The 26,800-nt window shown below is 41.5% G+C and overlaps 1 protein-coding gene across 1 annotated transcript in view; it reads left to right on the top strand.

The window, feature by feature from the left end:
* The window catches only part of MYBL1 (MYB proto-oncogene like 1), a 1,413,299-nt gene that overhangs the window by 339,790 nt on the left and 1,046,709 nt on the right, over window positions 1–26,800 (top strand). The window lies entirely within an intron of this gene.

The raw sequence follows: 26,800 nt of genomic DNA, 5'->3' as shown, positions 1-26,800 counted from the left end.
CCAGTTGCAGATCAGCTCCGACTTCCACCTTGGGTAGATTGTTCTTGGGGTGGAGGGAGACGACAAGTTAGGAACTCGCTTTTCCGGCTCAATTATCTTCCTTCTCACAGGAATGATCTGCCTTTGAGGTTGTGAAGAGAGTGCTCCGGCAGGTGAGATGGGTCCTTCCCCTTTGGATCCACTCTCTACTTCTCAAATGGCTTTGCACTGTGGTCCTCATCATTCTGTCCCACAAGGGCAGCCAACTCCAAGGATCCAGACTACCCAGCAGGGTATCTTACTCTCTTCTGCTACTTCTCCGGTCCACCCAAATGATGTGGATACTCTACAAAAGGGCTTAACAGAAACAGATGCTTGGTGCCAGAGCCATGGGCTCAAGCTCATTGCCAAGAAATGTATAGTTATCCTCTTTGGGAAAAAAACATGTACCCATGAATTACCACTTAGGTGTCAGTACACTAAACATCGAAAGTGTGATAAGAGACCTAGGGACACAGGTGGACAGTGGTCTCACCTTCAATAACCACATCGCCACAACAGTCAGGGAATCCTTCTATGTGGCACATCTCATCACTAAGGGCTTTTCATCAAGAAAAAAGGAGGTCATTGTCCCACTGTACTCATCCCTCATTAGACCCATTATAGAATACAACACCCCATTTGGTATGTACCTCTCAAGACATCAGCAACAACTGGAAAGGCCGCAGAAATACCTCACTAAAGGAATCACAGGCATAAAGCAGATGCCCTATGCTGACCGCCTTAAAAAATTCCAGCTATACTCTGTCGCATATCATCTACTCCGAGGCGATCTCTGCTTAACATACAAGGCCATGTCATACCCAGAGCTGTTGGACATGCTACACTTAAAGAAATCCCAATCCCTCAGAGCCACACGCTCCAGGGATCTAAACCTTGTCATCACAATAAACAAAACATGGAGTGATAGGTTCCTGACCCAGAGACTCCCCAGACACTGGAACAGACTGCTCATACATGTCAAGCAGAGCGCCTCTTTGGCCCTTTTCAATAGGAACCTTGATGATTTGATGGGCGAAAGGAAATTCACCCTGGGGATCACGTCAGTCACCTTTCTAGGCAGAGGTCCAGGAAAGTAAATAGTGCGGGAAGAAGTAGCCAGGGAATTGTTATGGCTAGGCTAGTATAGGCCTTGGGGCTGATAGCCTAGTACCAACCTATGAACCCCACCAAGGAGACCTAGGAAGAGGAAAGTGCAAAAGGAGGCACTTGGACTCTCCTCAAGAGTCAGTTACTGAGAATAACAATTTCGATGAAGGAGAGGGGTCCCCAAAATCACCACCAGATGACATCTGATTTGGAGACATTTTTGAGATTTTTAAGCAAAAGTGTGGCTGGCTGATCTTCCCAAGATCCTTCTCTGGAGGAATCAGTATTTCTGGAAACTTTGTGACTGTCCCGTCTACCTCTTGGTTTAATCTACATGCTGAGGAACTGATTGTTTTGATTTCTAGGCAGGAGTGGAAGGAACCTGGTACGAATGAGTCAATCCCCAAGAGATCAGACCGGATTCTGTCTCCGCCACTAGGCAGGGAATATTGGAGTAAAGGGGTGCCAGTAGATGCTATGATCATGGTGGCAGCTACAATAAAGAACTTGCAGAACAGAGTTCCACTTTCCATCCCTCCTAATAGAGCGTATAGGGTGTTTATGCTTCAGCAACTTTTGCACTCAGATTGCTGAATTATCTTATCTGGCACATTTTATGAAACTTCAAAGAGATTTGATTAAAGTGCTATTGAAATCCTTATCTGGAACTGCAACTGCTGAGGCTCAATCTTCAGTAGTCTCTCAGTTGGCTTCCCTACAGGCTATATCTAATTTGTCCATGAGTCTTATTTTGCTCACTGCAGAAGGTGCCTCAAAGGATGAGGGTTCAGATATTTCTATCAGGAGGCGTGCCTGGATGTGTGTGAGATTTTGCAGAGCCCTTCAATTCATCGTTCATCAATGCTCCCTTTAATGGCACTTCTTTGTTTGGCCTCACAGAAAAGGACATACTCTCCAGATGTTAGACAGAAAGGCCCTCCCTGCAGTGGACATGCATTTTTCCACCCCTCATAGGACTTTTCCATGAAGCAACAAGAAGGTCGAAAAATGTAGTTCAGAAAATCTGAGGGTCCCTTCCAGGACACACATGGAGGTAGTTCTCTCAGAGGCTGAGGGGGAGTGATAATGGAAGGCAAAGCTCCCTTGGCAGAGGAGGCCCCCAAACCTGGGATCTAGAGATTCCTTTCACAACAGACCCTTTCAGGAATCCTGAATGGAGGCCAGATTGCCTACCCCTGGAGGCAGTCCAGATTCGGTTGTCTCTGCACCTGACAGCCTGGCTAGATATAACAAAAGACCGTTGGGTGTAGAGAATTATTGCCAGAGGTTATATAATTCCCTTTTCCCACCTCCTCCATTGTCAAGAAAATTTCCCTATGGCCCATCCAATTAGAAGAAAGCAGCAACACTAGAAGTACAAAAGCTGCTAGGAAAAAGTCATCCAAGAGGTCCTACCAGACTGGATAGAATCCAGAACTTACTCAAGATTCTTTTTAGTGTCAAAGAAAACAGGGGACCGGAGACCAGTTTTGGATCTCATTGTATTGAGCAAGTTGGTTCTACACAGAAAGTTTAGATGTTCATGGTTTAGTCCATTTTGCCCTTTCTGGGCAAGGACAACTGGATGTGCTGGATAGATCTTCAGGATGCATACTATCATATAAAGATGAACAAATGATCCAGAAGGTACTTATGCTTCCGGCTGGGAGCCAGTCACTGTCAGTTCAGAGCATTGCCCTTTGGCCTCACCACAGCTCCCAGGGTGTTCACCAAGTGCTTGGAAGTGGCAGCAGCTCGCTTGAGACTGCAAGGATTTCGAGTGTTTCCATATTTAGATGACTGGCTCATTACTGTCCTAATGAAGCATCGACTGATAGAAGCTCAAGATTAGGTGTTACAAACCTGTTCACATCTCAGAATAACCATAAATTGCTAAAAGTTTAATCTACAACTAACCCAGACATTAGAATTTATAGGAGCAGGGTTCAACACAGTTTCTATGGTAGCGTCTCTTCTGCTATCAAGAGTGCAAACAATAGAGATGTCGGTCAGGAAAATAATTTGCAATACTAGAATTTCAGACAGATTGATTGTGCAAGCCCTTGGATGAATGTCAGAGGAAATAATTTTAGTTTCCTTTTGCAAGATTCAACATGAGGATTCTACAATGCATGCAACAACACAATGGTCTGTCCTTTCTCAACTCACATCAACAAAGATGAGAATAACCCAGTGATACCTTTCCTGGTGGATGCAGTCATAAGAACTATTGCAAGGTTGTCCTTTCTTCCTCCCTTAACTCGAGGCCATAGTATTCACGGATGCTTCCCACATTGGGTGAGTGGGGCATTTCCTGGGGAAAACAGTTAAGGCACATGTTCCCCCAAAGAGGTCAACTTGCATATCAGTGTTCTGGAGATGACAGCAATGCTTTTGTTGTTGCAGGCATTCCAAGACCCTCTCCGTCTTGGGACAATTGCTATCCAGGCATGTCACTGGTTTGGTACATCAACAAACAAAGGGGAACAAGATCTTATCCCTTGTGTCGAGAAGCCCTCAGAATATGGCAATGGGCAATATCTTCCAACCACTTTCTAATAGCAATGTGTATTCTTGGGAAGTCGAACATGATAGCAGACAAACTGAGCAGGTCCATCTTTCTACCTCGTGAGTGGTCTATCAACAGGAAAGTGGCGGAAATTATTTTCATTCAGTGGGGCCAGCGTTGCTGTGATCTTTTTGTATCTCCCGAAAACAACAAGCACAGTAGCTTTTTTGCCCTGATCCTCCCCACCAGGGGAATCACCGAGTGATGCTCTACTCCACGATTGGCCCTCCAGTCTTCTTCATGCTTATCGTCTGACTCCCGTAATTCCCAAATTATTTCAGAAAGTAGCCTGGTTGAAGAGCAAAGTCTTCCTCATTGCACCTTACTGGCCTCACCAGATTTGGTTTCCCTTCCTTTGGCCTCATCTACTTTACTCACCTTGGATTCTTGATCCAGTTCCAGACCTTTTGTCTCAACCGACAGGCATGGTTCACCTGGATATCTGAAATCTTAAACTGACAGTGTCACTTCTTTAATTCCTTTAATAGTTAGGCAACCAGTGCTCTCTTACCCTGTCCATTCCATACTTTTATCTTCCCAAAGCCTTCTAGTAGGAAACTATACAGGAGTAAATGGAAATGGTTTGATTACTGGGCAGAGCAGAATCAGATAGACCTTTTTTCAGCTTCAATTCTTTCTGTTTCAGAGTTTTTAGTGTTTAATGAGGGTGCTCTAGTTTATCAACTATTAAAGTTTACCTCACAGCAAAACTTTCATGCGGGTTCAAAATTCTTCACTGGCTTCATCTAAGCTGTGCAAGGCTTTTTTGAGAGGTACTCTTTTGGTGAGACCACCTTATAAAGAGCCCATGCCTCCATGAGATTTAAATTTGGTACTGCAAGCCTTAATTCATTCTCCCTTTGAACCTGCAGCTAAATGTGATCTAAAATTATTGACCTGGAAAACTATCTTTCTAGTTGCAATTACATCTGGTAGAAGAATTTCAGATATTCAAGCATTATCGTCTATGCCTCCATATTTGATTTTTCATAAGGATAGGGTCTTGTTACATACCAATGTTTGCTTCTAAGGTGGTATCATAGTCCAACATCAGCCAATCCATTAGTTTGCCAATATTCTTTCCAAAATTTACAAATAAAGGGGAATATATGCTGCACCTACTGAATGTTCATAGACAATTAGGTTTCTATCTACACAGAACGAGAGATTAGAAAGAGAGATCAGCTGTTTCCTTTCCACATAATAAATTGTGCCAAATCAGTTACAAAGGTGACTCTAACTAGATGGTTGACAGATTACATTTCATTTATCTATAACAAATTGAATTCCCCTTACTAAAATCATTAAAGGCTCATTCAGCCTGATCTATGGCAACTTCTGCTGTATTCCAGTCTAGAGCTTCTATGGACAATATGCAACTTCGTCAAATCCTTGTACTTTTATCACTCATTACAAACTAGATCTGGTCTTGAGGGGAAGAGCAGCCTTTGACTCAACCATACTCAGGAATATTCCTTCTTAGAGTCTACCCAGGAATTTAGGTAAGTGGGACTCTGTCCCGTTAGTTGTGGAATGAATGATAATTGAAAACCTCAGATAAAAAATTATCTACTTGCCATAATGTTCCATCTGTGTTGTCCATTTTTATCCTTCAACTTCTTACCCACCATTCCCCACCATATTTCATGGTTGGCTTCTGGAGGAATGAGATACTTCAAGGACACCTATATCCTTTGTGTTGAACTCCAGTTATGGTATATTAGTATAGTCTTCTGTCAAGTTGCAAACAAGGTCTGAGATATATTAGGGGTGGTACATTGTGGGTAGGGAAGGAGCTTGAGAGTTTTTTTCGAGGTCACAAGCTAGTATAACGGTTGAGTCGGATGTGAGGGTCAAATCCGATCCCATTAGTTGAGGAAGAATGAAAATGGACAACACAGATGGAATGTTATGTTAAGTTTTTTTTATGCAGCAGGTCCCCCCCATACTAGTTAGAATCCAAAGTCTATCTGGGCTCTTTTTAGTTCCAGAAAAGACAGGGTACCTAAGATCAAATTTGGACCTCATTCATCTCGATCAGTTTGTAAAGCAGACAAAGTTCCAGATGGTCACTTTTCAGTCCATTCTACTTCCTCTAAGGAAGGATGACTGGATGGGCTGTGTAGCTCTCCAGGATGCCTGCTATGATATGAGGATAATAAAGCAATCTAGGAGATTTCTTCCTTTATGGCAGAGAGCCAATCACTTCAAATTCAGGGCACTGTCTTTTGATCTCACCACAGCCCCCAACATATTCATCAAATTCATAACAACGGTTGCTGCATATCATAGCCTGATAGGATTCTGGGTGTTCCCTTATTTAGATGATTGGCTCTTCATCACCCCACCTAGGGATCTTCTGGTCCAGCAACAAGACTTCTTGCTCCAACTTCTTCAAGAATTGGGCATCACAGTCAGTCAAGCAGAGCCAGTTGACATCTGCACAACAGAATAGAGTTCACTGGATGCCGCATGAATACAAGCAGTCAAATGGCCAACTTCCCTGAGTCCAAGACTGTATCTCTGCATCAGGTAGCCTTTCATATTATCCAGAGTCCTTCATCCCCACAAGACTTATTCTGCGACTGCTAGGGCTGATGACTGACAATAATATTGGTTCCCCTTGCCAGGTACTACATGGGAGTTTTTCAGTGGACCCTTTCTGTACAATGGGTTCCAATTTTCACATCTTGTTCATGCCCCAATTCTTATGATACTTGCAGGTCTCACATCAGATGGTAGTTGACCTTAGCAGTTCTCCAGGAAGGTCAGCCCTTTTCTCCATAATGCCCTATGGCCATAGTAGCCATGGATGCTTCCATCTTTGGGAGGGGGCATTTCAAAGTAAGACAGTCCAAGGTTCTTGGATCAGACATGGAGGCCAGTCTCCACATCAATGTCTTGGAGATGAGAGGAGTTCTCCTAGTATTGCAGGTTTTCCAGTACACTTTACCCAAGAGTGTGATCTCCATCCAGATGATTAACATAGCATTAGTCTGGTACAGCATCATGCAAGGTGGTACCCATTCATGTGAAGCTGTTAAATCTCACCATTTATTCTCATTGATGGTTCGGAGCCGATCCTCAGCTCCGACATGGCCAATAGCAAAGCTCAAGGTTTGCCAGTAGCTCAAGACCAAACCCCTTATCCCACAATGCACTGCTGGAATTACCTCAGATCTAGTTTGCCGTGGCAAGAGAGATGTCAGTGATCCAGTCAGATCGGACCATTTTTTGCTAAATCGCAAGTTTAAAAAAATTCTTTCTACTTCTTGTTGATAGATTATTCTTTATTTAGTGTGTGTGTGTGTGTGTGTGTGTGTGTGTGTGTGTGTGTGTGTGTGTGTGTGTGTTTTTCGTTAAAATAATATAGTTTTATGTAGGTTAGATTGTAGAGATAGTGCCCTGTGTTGGCTTAGTTTTCTTAGTGTTTGGACTTTTCTTAGCTCTATTTAGTTATAATAATATTATTCTTGTTATTAGTATTGTTTTTAGTGTGGGCCTAGTTAGCCCTGTATTTAACCTCTACAGGTTAATTTTGTGGTGTGTCTGTTTATAACATGTCGGATGAAAGGGAAAAGTCTCACCCCAAATCGGGGTTTAAGAAATGTCCAGATTGTGGACAGAAAATGTCCGTCACTGACAGTCATGTCCAATGTGTTTACTGTCTGGGGGCTAAACACCTCCAAGACTTTTGCAGTATTTGCCACTCTTTTTCCTCTAGGGTTCTCTTAGAGAGAAGGAGAAAACTCATTGATAGGGGGGTTGCTGCAGCATACTTTCTCTGAGGCGTTGGGTAGCCAGGAAGGTGCCAGCACTTCTTCAAAATCTTCTAAATCTTCAGATTCTAAACTTACCAAGAAGGCAAAAAGATCAGAGGGTACAGGGTCATCGGTTCCACAGTCCTTGGAACCAAGTGTCCCTTTGGTTCAGAGCCAGCTCCCAGTCTTGGAGCCAGTCTCTGAGGTTCCCTCATCTCCTCTGCTCCAGTCAGCACCTTCGGTGCATTTCTCTTCAGTCAGCCTCTCTGATATGGATATGGATCGGCTAGTGCAGAAGCTTCTACCAGCACCAGGACTTGCTAAATTGTTGTCGGCCCCGACCATTTCGTTGGAGCCGAAGACCATTGAACTGGACTTGACTACTCCTCCTCCGAGCCATACTGGACTCTCAGAGCCCAAGGAGCTCAAACCAATAGTTGTCGAACCTGTGGAACCGAGACCCGCACCGGTGTTATCGGTTCTATCTACTCGGACGTCCGCTAGGAGCCGACACTCTCCTGTCTGGTCCGGGGAGGATAGTCGGACCGATTTGTCGGTGCCGACTCTTCTTCCTCTTGGGGCTTCGGCTCGGATGAGCTCGGCTCCTACCTCAGGCTCGGAGTCCATGGTTTCGGTGCAGGAGGATCGGACGGTCCCTCTGGATCTGTCTACCCCTTCTCATCAGAGCCATGGTGCTTTCGATGCCATGAGGAGAGTCCTGTCTCCTAAGACATCGTCTGCATCAGTTCGGGCTTCCTTCTCCCCACAAGCTCTTGTGTCCGCTTCTACATCTACCGGTCCCCCTAAGTGTAGAGACCGTGAGCCTCAAGTAGCCCCACAGGGCGTCCCCTGCTCTTCTGAGACCTCCGCAGATCTCCTCACTGAGGAGGTACCCAGGAAGAGAGTGTGCAAGAGGAGGCACTTAGACTCCCCACAGGAGTCTTTGACATCTGATACTGACTTGGATGAGTCAGAAGGGTCCTCTCGATCCCCCTCTGAGGATATCTCCTTTGCGGAGATATTAGAGATCCTGAGTTAGAAGGGCAGTTGTCAGTCCACAACTCCTACTGAGGACAAGTCAGTGCTCTTGAAGGTGTTTGGGTCTCAATCTTCCACTTCTTGGGTGTCTCCGCCTTACGACGAGCTCATGGAGCTGATCTCTCGTAAGGCGTGAGAGTCACCGGAGGCCATGGAATCTGTCCCTCGGAAGCCGAATAAGTTCATCTCTGCCCCAGTGGACAAAGCCTTTTTGACCAAAGGAGTGCCTGTTGATGCCATGGTGGTAGCTGCAGCCACCAAAAAGGAAGTGTCTGAAACATCCGCATCTGTTCATCCTCCTAACAGAGATTCTAGGATCATGGATAGATATGGGAAACGCATGTTTAGTTCAGCGACTTTTTCTCTGTGATCGCTGAACTATTTAACCCATTTCACGAGACTGCAAAGAGATTTCCTGAAAGAGCTAGACGATACTCTCCAGGGTACGGTAGCTGCAGGGGTTGCCGACAAAGTCAACACACAGCTCGCTACCCTAAACTCGGTTGTGAACTCGTCCATGTGTCTCATATCATATGCAGCTGATGGTTCGAGTAGAGCTGCTAGTTCAGGCATTGCTCTGCGGAGACAAGCCTGGATGCGTCTCTGTTCCTTTGCAGAGCCCTTTAAGTCTTCCTTTATCAACACCCCATTTGATGGCTCATCACTGTTTGGGCCTAAAGTAAAGGAAACTTTAACCAGGTGTGAGCAGGAAGGCAAGACCCTATCTGCCGTTGGAGTCCGTTTTTCTACCCCTACTCGGCCCTATTCCCAAGGGCCCTAAGGGTGGGGAAATGTGGTTCCGAAAAGCACAGGGAGCCTTTCAGGACACACGCGGAGAAACTCCCTCTAGAGGCAGAGGAGGGGGTTATAACAGAAGATGCCGCCTGCGCGGCAGAGGGGGTCCGCAGCAACAGGGTGACAGGGGCCAGTGCTCTGGTCAGCCCTACCAGCGGTCCTGAAAGGCGGCCCGGCTGTCCGGCACTGGAGGCAGTCGGGGGTCGCTTATCTTTGTACCCAGAAGCCTGGCTAAACCTAATGTCAGATTCACTGGTACAAAGCATCATTTCCAGAGGATATTTCATACTGTTCTCTTCCCCTCCCACTCCTGTAAACAGAATCCCAGATGTTCCACCCAGTCTCAGGGAATAAGCAATCGTAGAGGTCCAAAAATTGCTAGAAAAAAGAGTCATCCAACCAGTCCCAGCTGACCAAGTTGGATTCAGAACGTACGCAAGATTATTTTTGGTACCAAAGAAAACGGGGGACTGGAAGCCTATCTTGGACCTCAGCAGACTCAGCCAATTCGTAAAGAAAGAGAAGTTCCGAATGGTCACGCTTCAGTCCATTCTTCCCTTCCTAGGTAAAGGCGATTGGATGTGTGCTCCATAGATCTCAAGGACGCGTACTATCACATAAAAATGAACAGACGCTCCAGGGATCACCTGTGTTTCCGGCTGGGAGCCAATCATTACCAGTTTCGAGCCCTGCCCTTTGGTCTCACTATAGCCCACAGAGTGTTCACCAAATGCATGGCAGTGGTCATGGCAGGCGTCTAGGATTCCAGGTGTTTCCATACCTAGACGATTGGCTCCTCACCGCTACCACCAAGTATCAATTGACTCAGGCAACACAATATACTCTGACACTCTGCCATCAATTAGGCATTACAATCACCTTCGAAAAGTCTGCCTTATTGCCATCGCAGCATACCGTTTTTATAGGTGCAGAGTTAGATACCTCAACCACTACTCTACGTCTTCCAATCAAAATAATCTCACTTCTTCGCCAACACGTCAACTCACTGGTGTCAAAGAACAAAGCTACAGCTGCAGAGGTCTTGAAGGTGCTAGGTTTGATGGCGGCAGCAATCCTGGCTGTACTACTCGCAAGGATGCATATGCGAACCCTTCAATGGCTCCTCTTTGCTCAGTGGTCTTGCCAAAAGCAACCGATGCACCACATGATTCTCATCACAGATTCTTGCAAGAGAGACCTTCGGTGGTGGTTAACGTCTCTTCATGTCACAATCGGAAAACCCTTTGTCCCCCCCCCCCCCCAGTAGCCACTGTGACCACGGACGCTTCCCTGATAGGGTGGGGGCATTTTCAGGGAAAGACTGCCCAAGGCACATGGAAGGATCAAGAGTCACATCTGCATATCAGTGTTCTGGAGGTGAGAGCGGTACTTATGGTGTTGCAGTACTTTCCGGACTCTCTTCCTCTAGGGACAATTGCAATTCAGACGGACAACATGTCAGTGGTCTGGTACTTGAACAAACAAGGCGGAACCAAGTCTTACCCCCTTTGTCGAGAAGTCCTCAGGGTATGGCAAAGGGCTGTGTCGTCCCACCGTTTTCTGATAGCAATGCACATCCCAGGGAAATCCAACGTGATAGCGGAAAAGCTGAGCAGGGTAATACTGTTGCCTCACGAGTGGTCTCTCAACTAACGAGTTGCGGATTTGATTTTCCGCAAATGGGACCAGCCTTGCTGCGACCTCTTTGCCAGTCACATCAATACCAAATGCAGAAGCTACTTTGCCCTAATACCACCTCTAGGACATTCCCCGAGAGATGCACTAGTACACGATTGGCCTCCGGGTCTCCTATATGCATTCCCACCTATTCCATTGATACCCAAGGTTTTACAGAAAACAAAATCGCTGGGAAGGACAGTTATCCTCATAGCCCCGTACTGGCCTTGACAGATTTGGTTCCCCTTCCTTCACCATCATCTGCTGGAGGATCCATGGATCCTGGACCCAGTTCCTGACCTTCTGACACACCCGTCAGGGGACCTCCATCCTTCACTGCAGTCCCTAAAGCTGACTGCTTAGCTAATCCACTTCCCCTAATTGCCAGGCTTCATTCACTCTCAGATGATGCAAGACAAATCCTTTTGTCTTCTCACAAGGCATCCACCAGGAAACTATACCGCAGTAAGTGGAACACGTTCTCAATTTGGGCCAATATACAGAAAATCGACCCTTTCCGAGCTCCTCTATCGTCCATTTTAGAATTTTTGACAAAGATTTTTAAGGAAGGAGCAACAGTTTCCACCGTTCGAGTCCAGTTAGCCGCCATATCAAATTTCCACCTTGGATTCGATGGGTTGAACGTTATGGGCCATAAGTTATCTAAGGCTTTTCTTAAAGAGCTTTTCACATGAGACCTCCTGTCAAAATCCCTTATTCTCCATGGAATTTGAATTTTATGCTGTCTCATATAATTCTCCCACCCTTCAAACCAGCATCTTCTTGTAATCTCAAATATTTGTCCTGGAAGACTATATTTCTAGTAGCCATTACTTCTGCCCGCAGACCTCCTTACATGATTTTCCATGCTGATAGAGTATCTCTCAGAACAAACCCCTCCTTTTTGCCTAAAGTCTGTTCTGAATCCAATATCAATCAGGTCATTGAGTTGCCAGTCTTTTTTTCCCAACCACTCTAACAAATTGGAATACATGCTGCACAAACTTGATGTACACAGACAGCTCAAATTTTATCTTGGTAGAACTAAGGATATTAGAAAATCAGATCAACTTTTCGTATCCTTTTCTGAGGCCATAAAAGGTAATCCAGTGGCTAAAAAAGCCCTTTCTAACTGGTTATCAGATTGTATATCCTTTGTTTATGCGAATGCAAACATGCCATTGACACACAAAACTAAGGCTCATTCTACCAGAGCCGTTTCTACGACTTCTGCCTTTCAAGCTAAATTGTCCCTTGACAATATTTGTGCTGCAGCCACTTGGTCTAAGCCTCATACCTTTATCATGCATTACAAAGTAGATAAGGCTTCCAGGGACAGGTCTTCCTTTGGTTCCACGGTACTGAAAAACGTGCTTCCATGAGCCACCCAAGATTGAGGGTGCTAGGGACGCTACCCATCATTGAGAATAAATGGCGAGATTTAACAACTTCACATAAAGAAGTTATGTACTCACCATAATGTTCCATGCGAGTTGTTTCTCGCCTTTATTCTCACGTCCCTTCCCCCACCTGGCTGACAGCTGACTTAGAGGCTAGTACCCTCCTGGTTATTCAGTACTTCTTCTTCCTCTTTGGGAAGTGCTTCCTTGTAAAAAAAAAAAAAAAGGGTGTATATACTCACAGCAAACAAGATCTGAGGTAATTCCAGCAGTGCATTGTGGGATAAGGGGCTTGGTCTCGAGCTACTGGCAAATCTTGAGCTTTGCTATCGGCCTTGTCGGAGCCGAGGATCAGCTCCGAACCATCAGTGAGAATAAAGGCGAGATAAACAACTCACATGGAACGTTATGGTGAGTACGTAACTTCTTTTTTTCCTTTATGCCAGAAGTCTGTGTGAGTGTAGCAATGGGCGATGTCTTCCCATTGCTTTCTCATAAGAACATGTATCCTGGGGACTTCCAATATATTAGCAAACAAATTGAGCAACTCCATCCTTCTGTCCCATGAGTTAACCATCTATCAGGCAGTGGCAAATTAAATCTTGAGCCATTGAGGTTAGCCATGCTGTGATCTTTTTGCTTTGTGCCTAAACAGCAAGCGCAGCAGTTACTTTGCCCTAATCCCTCTGTGTTGGCAGGCACTGAGTGGTGCTGTAGTCCAGAAGTGGCTCCTGGCTCTCCTATTTGCCTTTCCTCTAATAACAGAGTTTATTCAAGAAGCAAGAAGGTGCAAGACTATATGGAGTACATTTTTTCTTTGCATCACTCAGAAACATTAACTTTTTTCAGGCTATATTATGTCTATATTTGTCTAAAGTTATGCCTCTAGCAACATGTAGATAATTTGCTTACAGACAGGATTGCTAATCTTAAAAGCAATATCTTTACTATATTAGAGAAAACCACTGAAAATGATGTGCAGATTTGTTAACTGCTAGGGGGAGCAATGTGTTGAAAGATGTGTCCATTTTTTTAAATGTCAGGTGGCTTGTGGGGTAGCAAAAAGAGTTTGTGAGTACATAATGGGATTTTCTGGCCACACTTCCACCCTAGACATTGGACTCCTGTCCAGAACTTCTGATTCACCCATTCGGGCAGTCTGTTCTGGACCCAGAGACACTGAAGCTAACCACATGGTGCATCCAATGTTAGTGGTGGCCAGAGATGCCAGGCTTTCTACTTAAGTGCTTCATATTTTGTCAGCTTCACAAGAAATTGAGTACCAGAAAAGTTTACATCAGGAAATGAAAAAGGTTTACAGTCTGGACAGGCTCTAAAGGGATAGACCATTTTCAGCTCCTCTCCCTTGTATGCTACAGTTTTTGTTGTATCTTTTCCAAAAAAAAAACAAAAACTCTAGTTTTACAACAGTCAAGGTACAATTAGCGACTATTTCCAGTTTTCATAATGGCCACAATCAGACTGCTATAGCTTCACTAAATGTTTCAAATGTGGATATACTCATTAAAGATTCAAATGCCTTTCTGAAGGGAAGAGACCTATAATCGATCCAATCCTTCCATGGACATCATTATTGTGTGTCAGTTATTAACAAAGCCTTCTTTTGAACTTGGACAATAGCAGATTTAAAGTATTCTTTGAAAATCATATTCCTGTTGGACATCACTACAGTGAGAAGGATCTCCGAGTTACAAGCAGTTTCTTGTAGACTCCCTTACTTGATCTTCCATAAGGATAGGGTTTTTTTTTTAGAACAAATCCAATGTTCATTCCAAAACTGGCATCCCTAATGAACCTTAATCAAACCATAAATTTATCAGTATTCTTTCCAAAGTTTTCTAAACAATGAGAGTATGTTCTGCATTTATTAGATGTTCACAGGTAACTTAGATTTTAGCTCCATATTACTAAAGACTGTAGGAGGTCTGATCAGCTGTTCATAGCTTTCTGTAAAGCCAAGTTAGGCGAGAGTGTTTCAAAAGTCACATTGTCAAGGTGGCTTCCATATTGGATAGCTTTTATTTATGAAAAACTGGGTCTTTCTTTTCATTCAGCAAGGTCTGTTACTACTTCTGCTGTCTTTATGGTTAGAGTTCCTATCGATGAAATGTGTGCTGCAGCAAATTCCACATATTCATACCCATGTGCAGTCAAGATCCTGTATATCACTTGGCTTCACCATTTTTAGGAAATTCCTTTCCGGATAACCTTCGAGGGATTTATGGTAGCAATGGAATCTGTACCAATGGTTGAACTGGATGAAAAAAAGATATCTGATATGAAAGTTACCATAATGATAGATCCCTGTTGTCTTCTTTTCATCCAGTTCAACATCCCTCCCTCCTTCCACTTCCAAATTTCTCACCTGGTGCTCCTCTTTGATCGAATGGACCTAACCAGGAATCTTGCTATTATGCAACCTCAGCTGGTTGCAATTTCTCTAGGTCATGTCCTGATATAGATTATCAGGTAGTTCTTTTGATGAGATAATGCCAGTTTGTTTATTGATAAGTAGGCAAACTCAGTCTGAGGTAGTAGAGGAGTCAGAACTCTATATCCTCAGCTTCTCAAAGGCATCAAAGTCAGATATGATTACCCAAAGGTTGAACCAGAAGAAAAGAAGACAACACGGCTTTGCCATAATGAGTACATAACGTTTGTTTAAGCTCCTCTAAGTGCTGTTATATTTAGATCTTGCACTAGGGAAGCACTTAACAAGTTTATCTTTTTCCTGATTTCAGAACATTGTTGTGGCACTCCGTGCACTACAAATAAGTTTGTAGTGAACTTTATTATACTTGGCATACAGTATAAAAACAGATTTCACAATGTAGTAAATAGCTATCTACTATGGAGTGATCCCTTTACTGCATCTTCATCTTCACAGATGCCCAAATTATTCCAAATATTTTCTTTCCAGCAGTAATTTCTTGCAGAATAACTCACATGCTCACTGTACAGTTGGGCTACCATTAAGGTGGTTCACAAATCCATAGTTTTCTCTTCAAAAGTGATCAGTCAATCCATTGATAGACAATGACATATTAGTTTTACATCTAGTTTATTAAACTGTATGCCAAGCACTATACATCTTACTAAGAATCTTAACTTCTTTCATATTACTTTTTGTTGCCTTTCACTTGACAATAGGAACATTTATTTATTGATTTATTGTCTAGCTAGTTAACTGATTGTCCTGCATTCTATTTACTTTGTAATGCAATCTCCTGCAGACAAAAGAAAACATACCTACCTACTATGAACTGCTTCTCACCTCTACTACTACATCACCAGAAAGCAGGTCTGGATGACATGGAATTAGGAAGCAACTGGAGAGTTGCACGGCATACAGTAAACAGAAATGCCAGTTTACTAAACTTAATAAATATAGGTTCACTGAAGTAACTAAAGTAAAAGCTATACATTTTAGAATAAAAAGGCACACTTTGCAAGATGAGGGCATAATTATATAAAAAAAGAAAGGATAAAAAGACTTTGAACTTGATCTTTAAGCAATGTCTATCCCCCAATTCACTATCCTTCCATGCAGGACTAGCTTAGTCCTGCACGTAAGCAACCGTTTAGGAGCAGGACAGCAGCGTGCCATGCATATTAATGAAGGCATGATGCCTGAGCTCCTAAACGGACATGGAGCGTGTCCGAGTACAGGGGCATGTCTGGGAGCAGAGCTGTCAGAATATACACTCCCCTGCAATCTAGAACAGCACTGTAGGAGTAAGAATGAGCAAGACTGCTCATAGGTGTTCGCATACCCCCAGCAACACCCGCCAAGTGTACAAGAGCAATAGTTAAAACATTTAAATATAAATAATTTTTTTATGAAACAGATCAAATTTAAACGTAGGTGCATGGATTTGCCCATTGCTTAACTATGGTTAATGCAGCTTAAATGGCACAAGAGGATAAAAAGCAAGATATATGCAAATGAAGCAGTACAGCAATATTGTAGTGGGCGGAGCATTCGCCTTACGAGCAGTCATTCCCGGTTCGAGTCCCACTCCAGTACAATCCATTTTCCATGTCAAATCACTTTCTGATCAATTTATTTTGTTGCATAACCTACAACATAACACATATTTGTGAACTGGAGTACTGCATTAAATGCAGATGTGAGGCGTCATTGTCATAATGTTGCAAAGTCCACAGATAATCACAAATGACCCATACAGTATATGTACACAGGAATCAGAGAGACAGTTAGAAGGTAAAATGTGTAAAGGATGATAAATCATACAGTTGCCAAATCCACCACCTGCCCAAGAACCATTAGACATTACTGTCTAAATTAGTGTGGTGGTAAGCGGTTGTAAGCACTAGTAAGCAAAAGCAAGCATAGTTACGCAGTAGGAAGCAAGATTAAGCATATTTAAGCAGTAGGAAGTGGGTTTAAGCCTGTTTGCACGGGGTTAAGCAATGCACGCACAGGTTAAGAAATATTGAAGCGAACGCTCTGTAAGCATATTTAACCGGAGGTTAGCATTGCTTACATTTGCACAAACTCGCTCAAACCCGCTTACAATTGCTTAAAAGTGCCTTAATCAATCTGTATGCATCAGCCGCTGTTCTGGCCATTAACAAAATAAACAGCCTTTGCAGGTCTTGAACCGAGGACCCTGTACATTATAGTCACAGTAGTTAACCACTAAGCCATCACAGCAGTACATAACATTGAGTTATCACCAAACAGATCCCCACCATAGAAAATACAAACTGAACATGTGAAAGGAATCTACATACAGTTTTATATTGTATAACCTACTACAGGACATAAATATGTGGAGTACTGCATTAAGCCCAGATTTGAGGTGTTATTGTAATAAAGTGTTGAACTCCCCTAATAAACACAAGGACCCCATACAGTGCACGTAGACATGAATCATAGCTATCATTTATAAGGCATTAGCCTAAATAAATTTTGTGGCTTGTTACTTTATATGCCAAATAGATTGTGCCCATGTTAGTATTAGTTTGTTGTTGTAGTGTCGGACAAAGACACGATCCCCCGGGTAAAAGTAAACTCTAACATCCAGGTCAAGATTTCTGTTGAATTTCAACACAGGAGCTAGCGTGCTCTATGGCACCTGGATTGGGATTTCATTCCACAGTCTCTGAGGGAGAGTCTCTGAGTGATATCTGGCCCCTCCTAAGGTTTATGTTTAAGCTAAGGTTTAAGTCGCTTGCTCTAGTGGTTTTGGTGGATTTGGATTTTGAGGTGGGAGCATGTCCATTAATTCCGGTGACATGGCTCTGTATGTCAGGCACATGTCAATTTGAGCAGACGCTATGCTGAATAAAGCTGGAGTTTCTTCAATCTGGCAGCATATGACATGGATACCAAACACATATATAACATGTAATGAATAATAAATCAATGCCACAATGCAAATATAAATATTAAGCAACGCTAAGCATTGCACAGCCCAGCTTACTAGATGTAAGCAATGTGTAGGCCAGCTAACTCAGTCTGCCCATTGGTATACTCCTTTAAGCAATGACAACCTTGGGTAAGCAGGTTTGCCCATAGCGTAGCGTTTTCAAAACCGTCCAATCACGACAAAGTGTGGGAAACTGGCCCTTTTTAAACCCAATAGGCAGGAATACATCTCATAACTGATTGTAGCTTCCCCTTGTAGGCACTGTGTCTGGAATGGGAGAGGGTGTGCACTTTCAGGCGCAGCTCTGGGGCATCCAGAACTCCAGAGTCATGGCAGGACTCCTTGTGAAAGACCATGACATGAGACTGCTGCAGGGCCAGTACCAGCATTCTCAATACAAAGCGGAAGCCTGGGACCATCTCGCCCGTGACCTCACCAGTGCCACTGGCATACCCCAAACTAGTGAGCAGGTCAGGCATCACTATGCCAACCTGAAGTGGAGAAAGGGGGATCTCTTGGATCAGTGGATCCAAGAGGCTAGGAGGACAGTGGAAGTCCCAGCTGTGTGTAAGTATCAGTCCACTACCTGTTTAATAATTGCCAGCTTATGTATATTATGGATAGGTATGGCTAAATATTCCTCTTATGTCTTTCACTGTGGCAAGTGAGCAGGCTATTAACCAGGAAGCCCATGGCTGTAGATTGGAGCGGTTGCGACAAGAGGCAGGTTAGTAATACACTTGCATGTACTGTCGTAGGAAATGAATCTAAAAGTAGTAGTAAGTTAATTACCTTTATAAAACTTGTATTGTTTAAGGCATGTACTGCATACACCAGAGAACAGGGCAGGAAGAGTCTCATATAGGTTCTATGTAAATAAAAGCATAATAGCCTGACAGTTAAGGTCTAACTGCTGGACTGCATGTGTTCACTCTGGTATCATACGGTAATGTAGAGTTGCAATCACTTAATAGTACTGTTGTAGTAAGCACTGTTACCCACACTGTGCTACATAAATAAATTGTGTAGGAATGTCTGTATATGACTGTTGTAATCCCAAGAGGTCAAATAGTACAACTGAGAGAGATTTAGACAGAAAACACTGACGGACAGCAAAATCCAAATAGCACACTCAACTGTGACGTGAACTGTTGTATTTTTTGCACACACAGCCATGGTTCGAATCCTGGGAGTGGTAGTAGGCTGAATGCAGAATCATACCCCACAAGTGTACAGAAATGTCCAGAATGTCCAGTAAATCGGCCCATAGATGCTGCCTGTCACCCTGTCCCCCTGGCAAACCAGTGGGGATGATCCCAGACATTTAGGCAGCAAGGAAGACATACAACTCATTGTCGGACATCTATAACAACAAACCTGTTATTCTAGCAACCCCCCAAATGTTATGAGAGTAAGTAGCCAAGTATGTCCTATCTCCACCCCCCATGTTGTCAGGCTGTGACCAGAGTGTGTACAGTAACAGAGTGAGACGTAGGTGCATAATACTAATGTGGAAACTGGTAATTTGTGTGGCAACATGCAGGTAGTGCTAACAAACATTGCTCCCACAGGTCTGTCTGATACGAACACTGTGCCTGTAAATAAAAGATTGATATCCTGTACTGGTACTGTTTACTCTGGTATTGTATGGCATTGTTAGTGTTGCAGTTGCTCAGAATAATAAGGTATTACTCATCACTGTCGCCCACACTGTACTACATAATACAACTGTCTAGGAAATCCTGTATAAGAGTGTTGTAATTACAAGTTCAGAATGTAAAACCACAGGAGAATTATAGACAGAAATCAGACACGAGATACACAGCAATATCTGTATAGCACATTCAACTGTGATGGGCAGTGTCTTATTTTTAGCAGACACAGCCATGGTTCGAATCCTGGAAGTGGTAGTAAGCTGTATGCAGAATCATACCCCACATGTGTACAAAAATGTCCAGAATGTCCAGTTATTTGGCCCATATCTGCTGGCTGTTACCTTGCCCCCTGCCATATCAGTGTGCCAATTTCTGACATGTAGGCAGCATGTCATGTCATAGAACTGAATGTCAGACCTGTACATATTTGGAAAATGTCAAATAAAACAAACCTGTCATTGTACAAGTCACTAAAGGTTTAAGAGGGCAGTAGTGGAAATATGTCCCGGTTAACCTGCATGTGGTGAAGACATGCCCAGAGTGTGTGCAAAAAGAGATGGGCAGGTATGTGCATAACATCAACCTGGAATCTGGGAGTATGTGTAGAAGCTGTTAGGTAGTGTTAACAACAAATACCTCCACAGGTATACCAGGTAAGAGGTGGATACTGCAGGTAAAACCAGTTCATGTATATAGTTTTCTACAGTCATACCACTGTCCAAACTAATGTAATAGGGTAGTGTACTAATACTTGTAAGGTACAGATCACAGCACTGACTAGGAAAGTAATGCAAGCTACAGGAATATACTACTTGTTAATTGACATCTTTCTCCCCCCTATATCTGCAACAATAAACTAAATACACAACTCAATTGGTATGTGCTGACTTAACTCTACTGTTGGGACATATGTCCTATTGTTTGATACTTAAGTCTGTTGCTATGCATGGGCTATGTTGAAATACTCCCACACTGGTGGCATGCTGCCATCAATGTACCTGCATGCTGTTGTAATGACCACTGTGGTCAATGGAAATACCCCTGCAAGTATGGTAGCTGCACGGCTCCGAAAATCCTTGGTATGATTCAAAAAACAAGAGCCATCAAAACAGTGACAATAAGATTTATTATAGTAATATAAGGAGAACAAACAGACCGGTTTCGGCTGAAAAATTACAAAGCCTTCATCAGTGTATCAATCAGTGTATCAAATGCTTGTAAAAACATTCCCCTTTATATAGTAATTGGTCCACCTGGAGGTTATACAAGACATCACACTTTTATAAAGATATAAAAATATTAAAAATATTCATTTAATCCTGGAGGGAATAGTGCCCCTAATTTAACAATCCATTTCTTCTCTTTGTTATTAAGTAATTGGTGGTAGCTTGATTTGTTCTTGTTGTTACCCTGAATTTTGTCTATGATGGTGAAATATGACGTTTCTCTGTGTTTTTATATAATGCATTGCTTATTCTCCTAGTCCTAACATCACTTAGGTGGTCTGAAATTCTGAACTTGAATGGTCTAGAGGTTTGGCCAACATAGAAAGCAGAACAACTGCATGTGGCCACATATATTAGCCATTCTGATTGAGAATTCGCAAAAAAATTAATATTGAATATTTGGCCCCTGTTCTTGCTTGAAAACTCCCTGGTTTTGAAGATACTTTTGCAGTGTCTACAGTGTCCGCATGGAAAGCATCCTTGTAAAGCCCTACCCTGTATAGTTGTTTGTGTGGAGTGTATATCTGGGGTACCTATACATTTGTAGTGACTCATATGTGAGCCTAAATTTTTTCCTTTTCTAAAGGAAAAATGGCACGTCTCATCGACAATATCCCTAAGCCGAGTATTGGCTAGGAGAATGTTCCAGTGTCTGCGTACAATATTAGTAAGGACATCTGTGTTCCCTCCCATAAGTGGTAATAAGTCTGATGGGTGGATTCTTTTTCACCAGTTTGTCCTTGTATTGTGATAACCCAGACCTGTCATGTTCAGATGCCCAATGTTTGGCTCGGTATATGTCCCCTGTTTTGTACCCTCTCTGTTTAAATCTGTCAGCAAGATCTTCCTCATATATTTGATGAGTATTAGCATCTGAGCAAATCCTTTTGATTCTTAGAATTTGTGACTTAGGAATGTTTCTGCATATGTGAGATGGATGAAAGCTGGTGCATTGAGTAAGAAGTTAAATTGTGGATGTTTTCTATAAACTTCAGTAGAAAGAGTATGGTCAATGTTCCATGTTACCAATACATCAAGAAATGTGATGCTATTGGTATCAAGAGACCATAAACTCAATCCCCCACTTCATAAGATTAAGATATTCAACAAACTCCTTAAGGTAAATGCTATCAGATCTCCATACCAACCAGCAATCATCCAGGTATCTCCTCCATATGTCGATCTCTTCCAAATAGATGTTATGCGCCTGATCATAAATGAGCTGTTTTCAATATAGGCCATGAAGAGATCGGCATATATGGGGGCAAAGGAGGCTCACATAGCGGTACCATTCAATTGTAAATAACATGATTCCTGAAAATAAAATAAATTTTTAGTTAAGACATGTTCTGTTAAGCAGACCAAAAATGTGTTAAAGCCCGCTGGGTATAGCTCAGTCTTTGTAAGCCAGTTCTCAAGAGCCTCCAAGCCCGCCCAATGAGGGATACTAGTATACAATGCAGAAACATCCAAAGTACAGATAAGCCACCCAGCCTCCAATTGCATGTCTGAAATGATCCTCAAAAATTCTGTGGTGTCTTGTATTCTAGCTCTTACATGTATAAGTAAGGGCTTAAGATGTAGTGTCAGGAACTGGGAGAGTGGTTCCGTAATGGATCCTCTGCCAGAAACGATGGGTCTCCCTGGTGGATTTTGCATATTTTTATGAATTATCGGTAAAAAGTAAATGCATTGCCTAAAGGGGATCCCTAACCGTGAGGTGGTGTTAAAGGGTCATCTGTAATAATGTCCTCTTCTCTAGCAAGACTAAGGAAACCATTGATCTGTTTCTTAAAACCTTTAGTGGGGTCACATACCATATATGTATAATGTCATTTATTCAAGAGTTGTCGCATGGCTTCTTCTTGATATTGTATCATATCCTGTATCACAATAGCACCACCCTTGTCTGCTGGCAAAATGACTATATCTTTGTTCTTACCCAATTCCTGTACCATGTCCATCTCCTGTTTGGATAGATTATTAGATTTTATTTGATGTTCCATAAAATTAAAGTGTAGATCTTTGAGGATTGAATTTTGGAGCATAAAGACAGTAGGATGCATGGGTTGATTGAGGCTAGACTTATGATATTTGAATCCAGATTGTGGTTGTGAGTCAGAAGCTGTATGGAAGAAAAGTTTCAAGTTAGGACGTTTACAAAAGGGTGATACATCCAGTGCAAAAGTATCCTCAGGCAGAAAAAAAAAAAACGGTATAAAATTCAGTCCTTTATTTAGTAAATTGACTTGAGAAGGTGAAAGATCAACAGAAGAGATATTTATTACATTGTTCAATATTACTTCTTTATCATTAGCCTGAGTAGTTGTTCCATGCTTTCTGGCCCTATGTTTTCCTGCCCCCCCCACTCTGGTTTGACCCTAAAGGGGTAGTCATGTTACTTTTTTTTGGCTGTAGGTGAGTCTGTGACATTCTGTGTGTAGGACTCCAATCCAGAGGAAGAATCTTCCCCCGATCCCTCACCACTGGAGGTTGTAGATATTTTGAGTATAGAGTGTGGCCTCTTTTGTTCACATTCCTGTTAGAGGGTACAAATCTAACATGTTTACTGTTTGCATATGGGTGACCTGCCTCATAATCTGAGACATCCCTGTGGAACTTCCTGGTCTTTTTCTCCTTTAGTTGTTCCAATACTAAGAGGTCCTGGCTCAATTTCCTCAGACATTGTTTATATCCTTCATCACTTTCAAATTGGGTAATATCATTATATATGGCTGTAATTTCAGAAATGTTCCTATCAATGGTCCTGTCATACATAATATTAGGCTAATATCCAGACAAGATCCATAGATGCCTTGTGTTGCACTTCTGCCCATTGTTGTATAATGGTGGGGTCAGCTTCTGTCACTAATGGTTGAATATGCACCCTCAAACCTCTAGGGGAAATATCCTTGGTGATTGATGTATGCCTTAAATAACTTGGCATGTCAAATGTTGGCCCGTAGGGCCCTCATGCTCTTATTAAGTTTGTGAAATTCTATTTCACAAGTGTTGGAGTGCACAGTCCCATTAGAAGTATTTGGTGTATTGTTTATGCCAAAAATGGCTGTCATCCCTATCCGAACAAAGCCCTTTGAGTAAACTGGATAGATCCATTGTTGTTCAAGATATCCAAATAATGCTTAAATATAAGGTATTGTTGGTATAAAATATTGCCCTTAGCTAAATAGCAACCATTTAATAATAAGACATATTATTGTGGCCCATAGGGATATAACATGTAGTAATTATCCCACATAGGGCCTTATTAGCAGTGTTAAGCCCCCAAGTTTGTGTATATATATATATATATATATATATATATATATATATATATATATATATATATATATATATATATATATATATATATATATATATATATATATATATATATGTGTGTGTATATATATATATATATATATATATATATATATATATATATATATATATATATGTTTGAAATAGTGAGAGCAATGTTAACCCCTGCCAAAGCCTGATATGTCCACAATTGGAACAAATTCAAAAGATTCAAATCGAGTGTAATAGCTCCTGTATTGCTAATAGCTGATGAACCTGTATTTCAAAAAAGGCATAATATGCAGTGTTAAGCACCCAATATTGTACACAGATGGCCAAAAATATGGGTGCCATATTAACTCCTGCAGCCCTATAAATAGTAAAGTCAAATCAACATGGACTATAATAGCCCCCTGCTTGTAATTTCCTTATTAAGCAGTGCGATGTCCACCTCCTAAATTGGTATTATTTTAAGTATTGAAAAAACATCAGCAAAACATACTGAGCCCCAAATGAAGGCCCATCTGAATATATATAGAAGCCAGTATATAAACTACACTAGGGCAATAGTTATTCCAACAATTATAAATAACTATTAATAAAAGATTCTTAGCCAACGAAGGTTCCAGTCCAGTTCACCAAAGAGATAAAATATAGATAATATATGTCAATTGAATACTTAGGGTATTTAGACACTAAATATATAGCATTCCTATATTGGATGTCCATAGTGTCCTGTATAATGAATACTGTCCAGTATAGTTAAGGATAATACCCTTATGGTATTGGTATAGTGTTATGAATGAATCTGCCCAATATCTAAATTAAGCCACAAAATATAGTATAGTGAAATGAGCACTGCTAGAATATACAACCTAACATGTGAAACTATGATATATATATATATATATATATATATATAATCTGTCCCTTCAGTCACCAGAACGTGTTGAACATGAAGCTATACACAATGTAGTATGGAATAAATGAAATTGAAAGATATAAATTTCAACTTTAGAATAATAATCAGTCTTATCCCCTTCATAACATATTAATAATACACAAGTGATATTCATATAATTTGCAGTTATTCATACATAGTCACCAATAGGTAACTCAGTGAAAAATATGAATATCCTGGCTAGCAATGTCTAAACGACTTTTGATGGATTCTATACGACTTCAAAAACTTCAAAAACACATCATCTACCTAATAGTTATATACGCAAACATGGCTTCCAAAATGTTATTTTAGCACAGTATAATATTCATACAGTTCGCCGTAGTTCTCCTATAATCACTAGTATGTGTTCAGGCTAACAATGTCTGAGCGACTGTTAATAGGTTCCCTGAAATTCAAATTGAACCTTTGCTGATATCCTTAAAATGCAAAAATATGTTACCTGCCTAATAATTGTATACATAAGATATGGTGTCCAAAATGTCATTTAACCCAGTACATTAGGCACATATAGCCCAAATAGTTTTAATACAATCAGATGAAGTTCAGGGATATGAGCAAGGTTTTTCAAAGTCTTATGGAATCCATCAACAGTCGTTTAGACATTGCTAGCCAGAATATTCATATTTTTCACTGAGTTGCCTATTGGTGACTATGTATGAATAACTGCAAAATATATGAATATCATTTTTGTATTATTAATATGTTATGAAGGGGATAAGACTGATTATTAATCTAAAGTTGAAATTTATATCTTTCGATTTCATTTATTCCCTACTACATTGTGTAGAGCTCAATGTTGAGCACGTTTTGGTGACTGAAGGGACATATATATATATATATATATATATATATATATATATATATATATATATATATATCATATTTTCACATATTAGGTTGTATATTATAGCAGTGCTCATTTCACTATACTACATTTTGTGGCTTAATTTAGATATTGGGCAGTTTCATTCATAACACTATACCAATACTATAAGGGTATTATCCGTAACTATACCGGACAGTATTCATTATACAGGACATTGTGGACACCACAGAAAGTTTTAGGATCATTTCAGACATGCAATTGGAGGCTGGGTGGCTTATCTGCACTTTGGATGTTTCTGCATTGTATACTAGTATCCCTCACAGGACAGGGTTGGAGGCTCTTGAGTACTGACTTACAAAGACCGAGCTATACCCACTGGGCTTTAACACATTTTTGGTCTGCTTAACAGAACATGTCTTACCTAAAAATGTCTTTTATTTTCAGGAATCATGTTATTTACAATTGAATGCTACCACTATGGGAGCCTCCTTTGCCCCCATATATGCCGATCTCTTCATGGCCTATATTGAAGAACAGCACATTTATGATCAGGCCCATAACATCTATTTGGAAGAGATCGACATATGGAGGAGATACCTAGATGATTGCTGGTTGGTATGGAGATCTTATAGCATTTACCTTAAGGAGTTTGTTGAATACCTTAATCATAATAAGTGGGGGGTTGAGTTTACAGTCTCTTTTGATACCAATAGTATAACATTTCTTGATGTATTGGTAACACAGAACATTGATCATACTCTTTCTACTGAAGTTTATTGAAAACATCCACAATTTAACTCCATACTCCATGCCACCAGCTTTCATCCATCTCACATATGCAGGAACACTCCAAAGTCACAATTTCTAAGAATCAAAAGGATTTGCTCAGATGCTATTACTCATCATAAATATGAGGAAGATCTTGTTGATAGATTTAAACGGAGAGGGTACAAAACAGGGGAGATATACCGAGCCAAACATTGGGGATCTGAACATGACAGGTCTGGGTTATTACAATACAAGGACAAACTGGTGAAAGAGAAT

Source organism: Protopterus annectens, chromosome 3.part1 (genome assembly GCF_019279795.1).
Source record: "Protopterus annectens isolate FY-2018-M chromosome 3.part1, PAN1.0, whole genome shotgun sequence".
NCBI lineage: Eukaryota > Metazoa > Chordata > Ceratodontiformes > Protopteridae > Protopterus > Protopterus annectens.
This window is presented reverse-complemented; position numbering and strand designations above follow the sequence as displayed.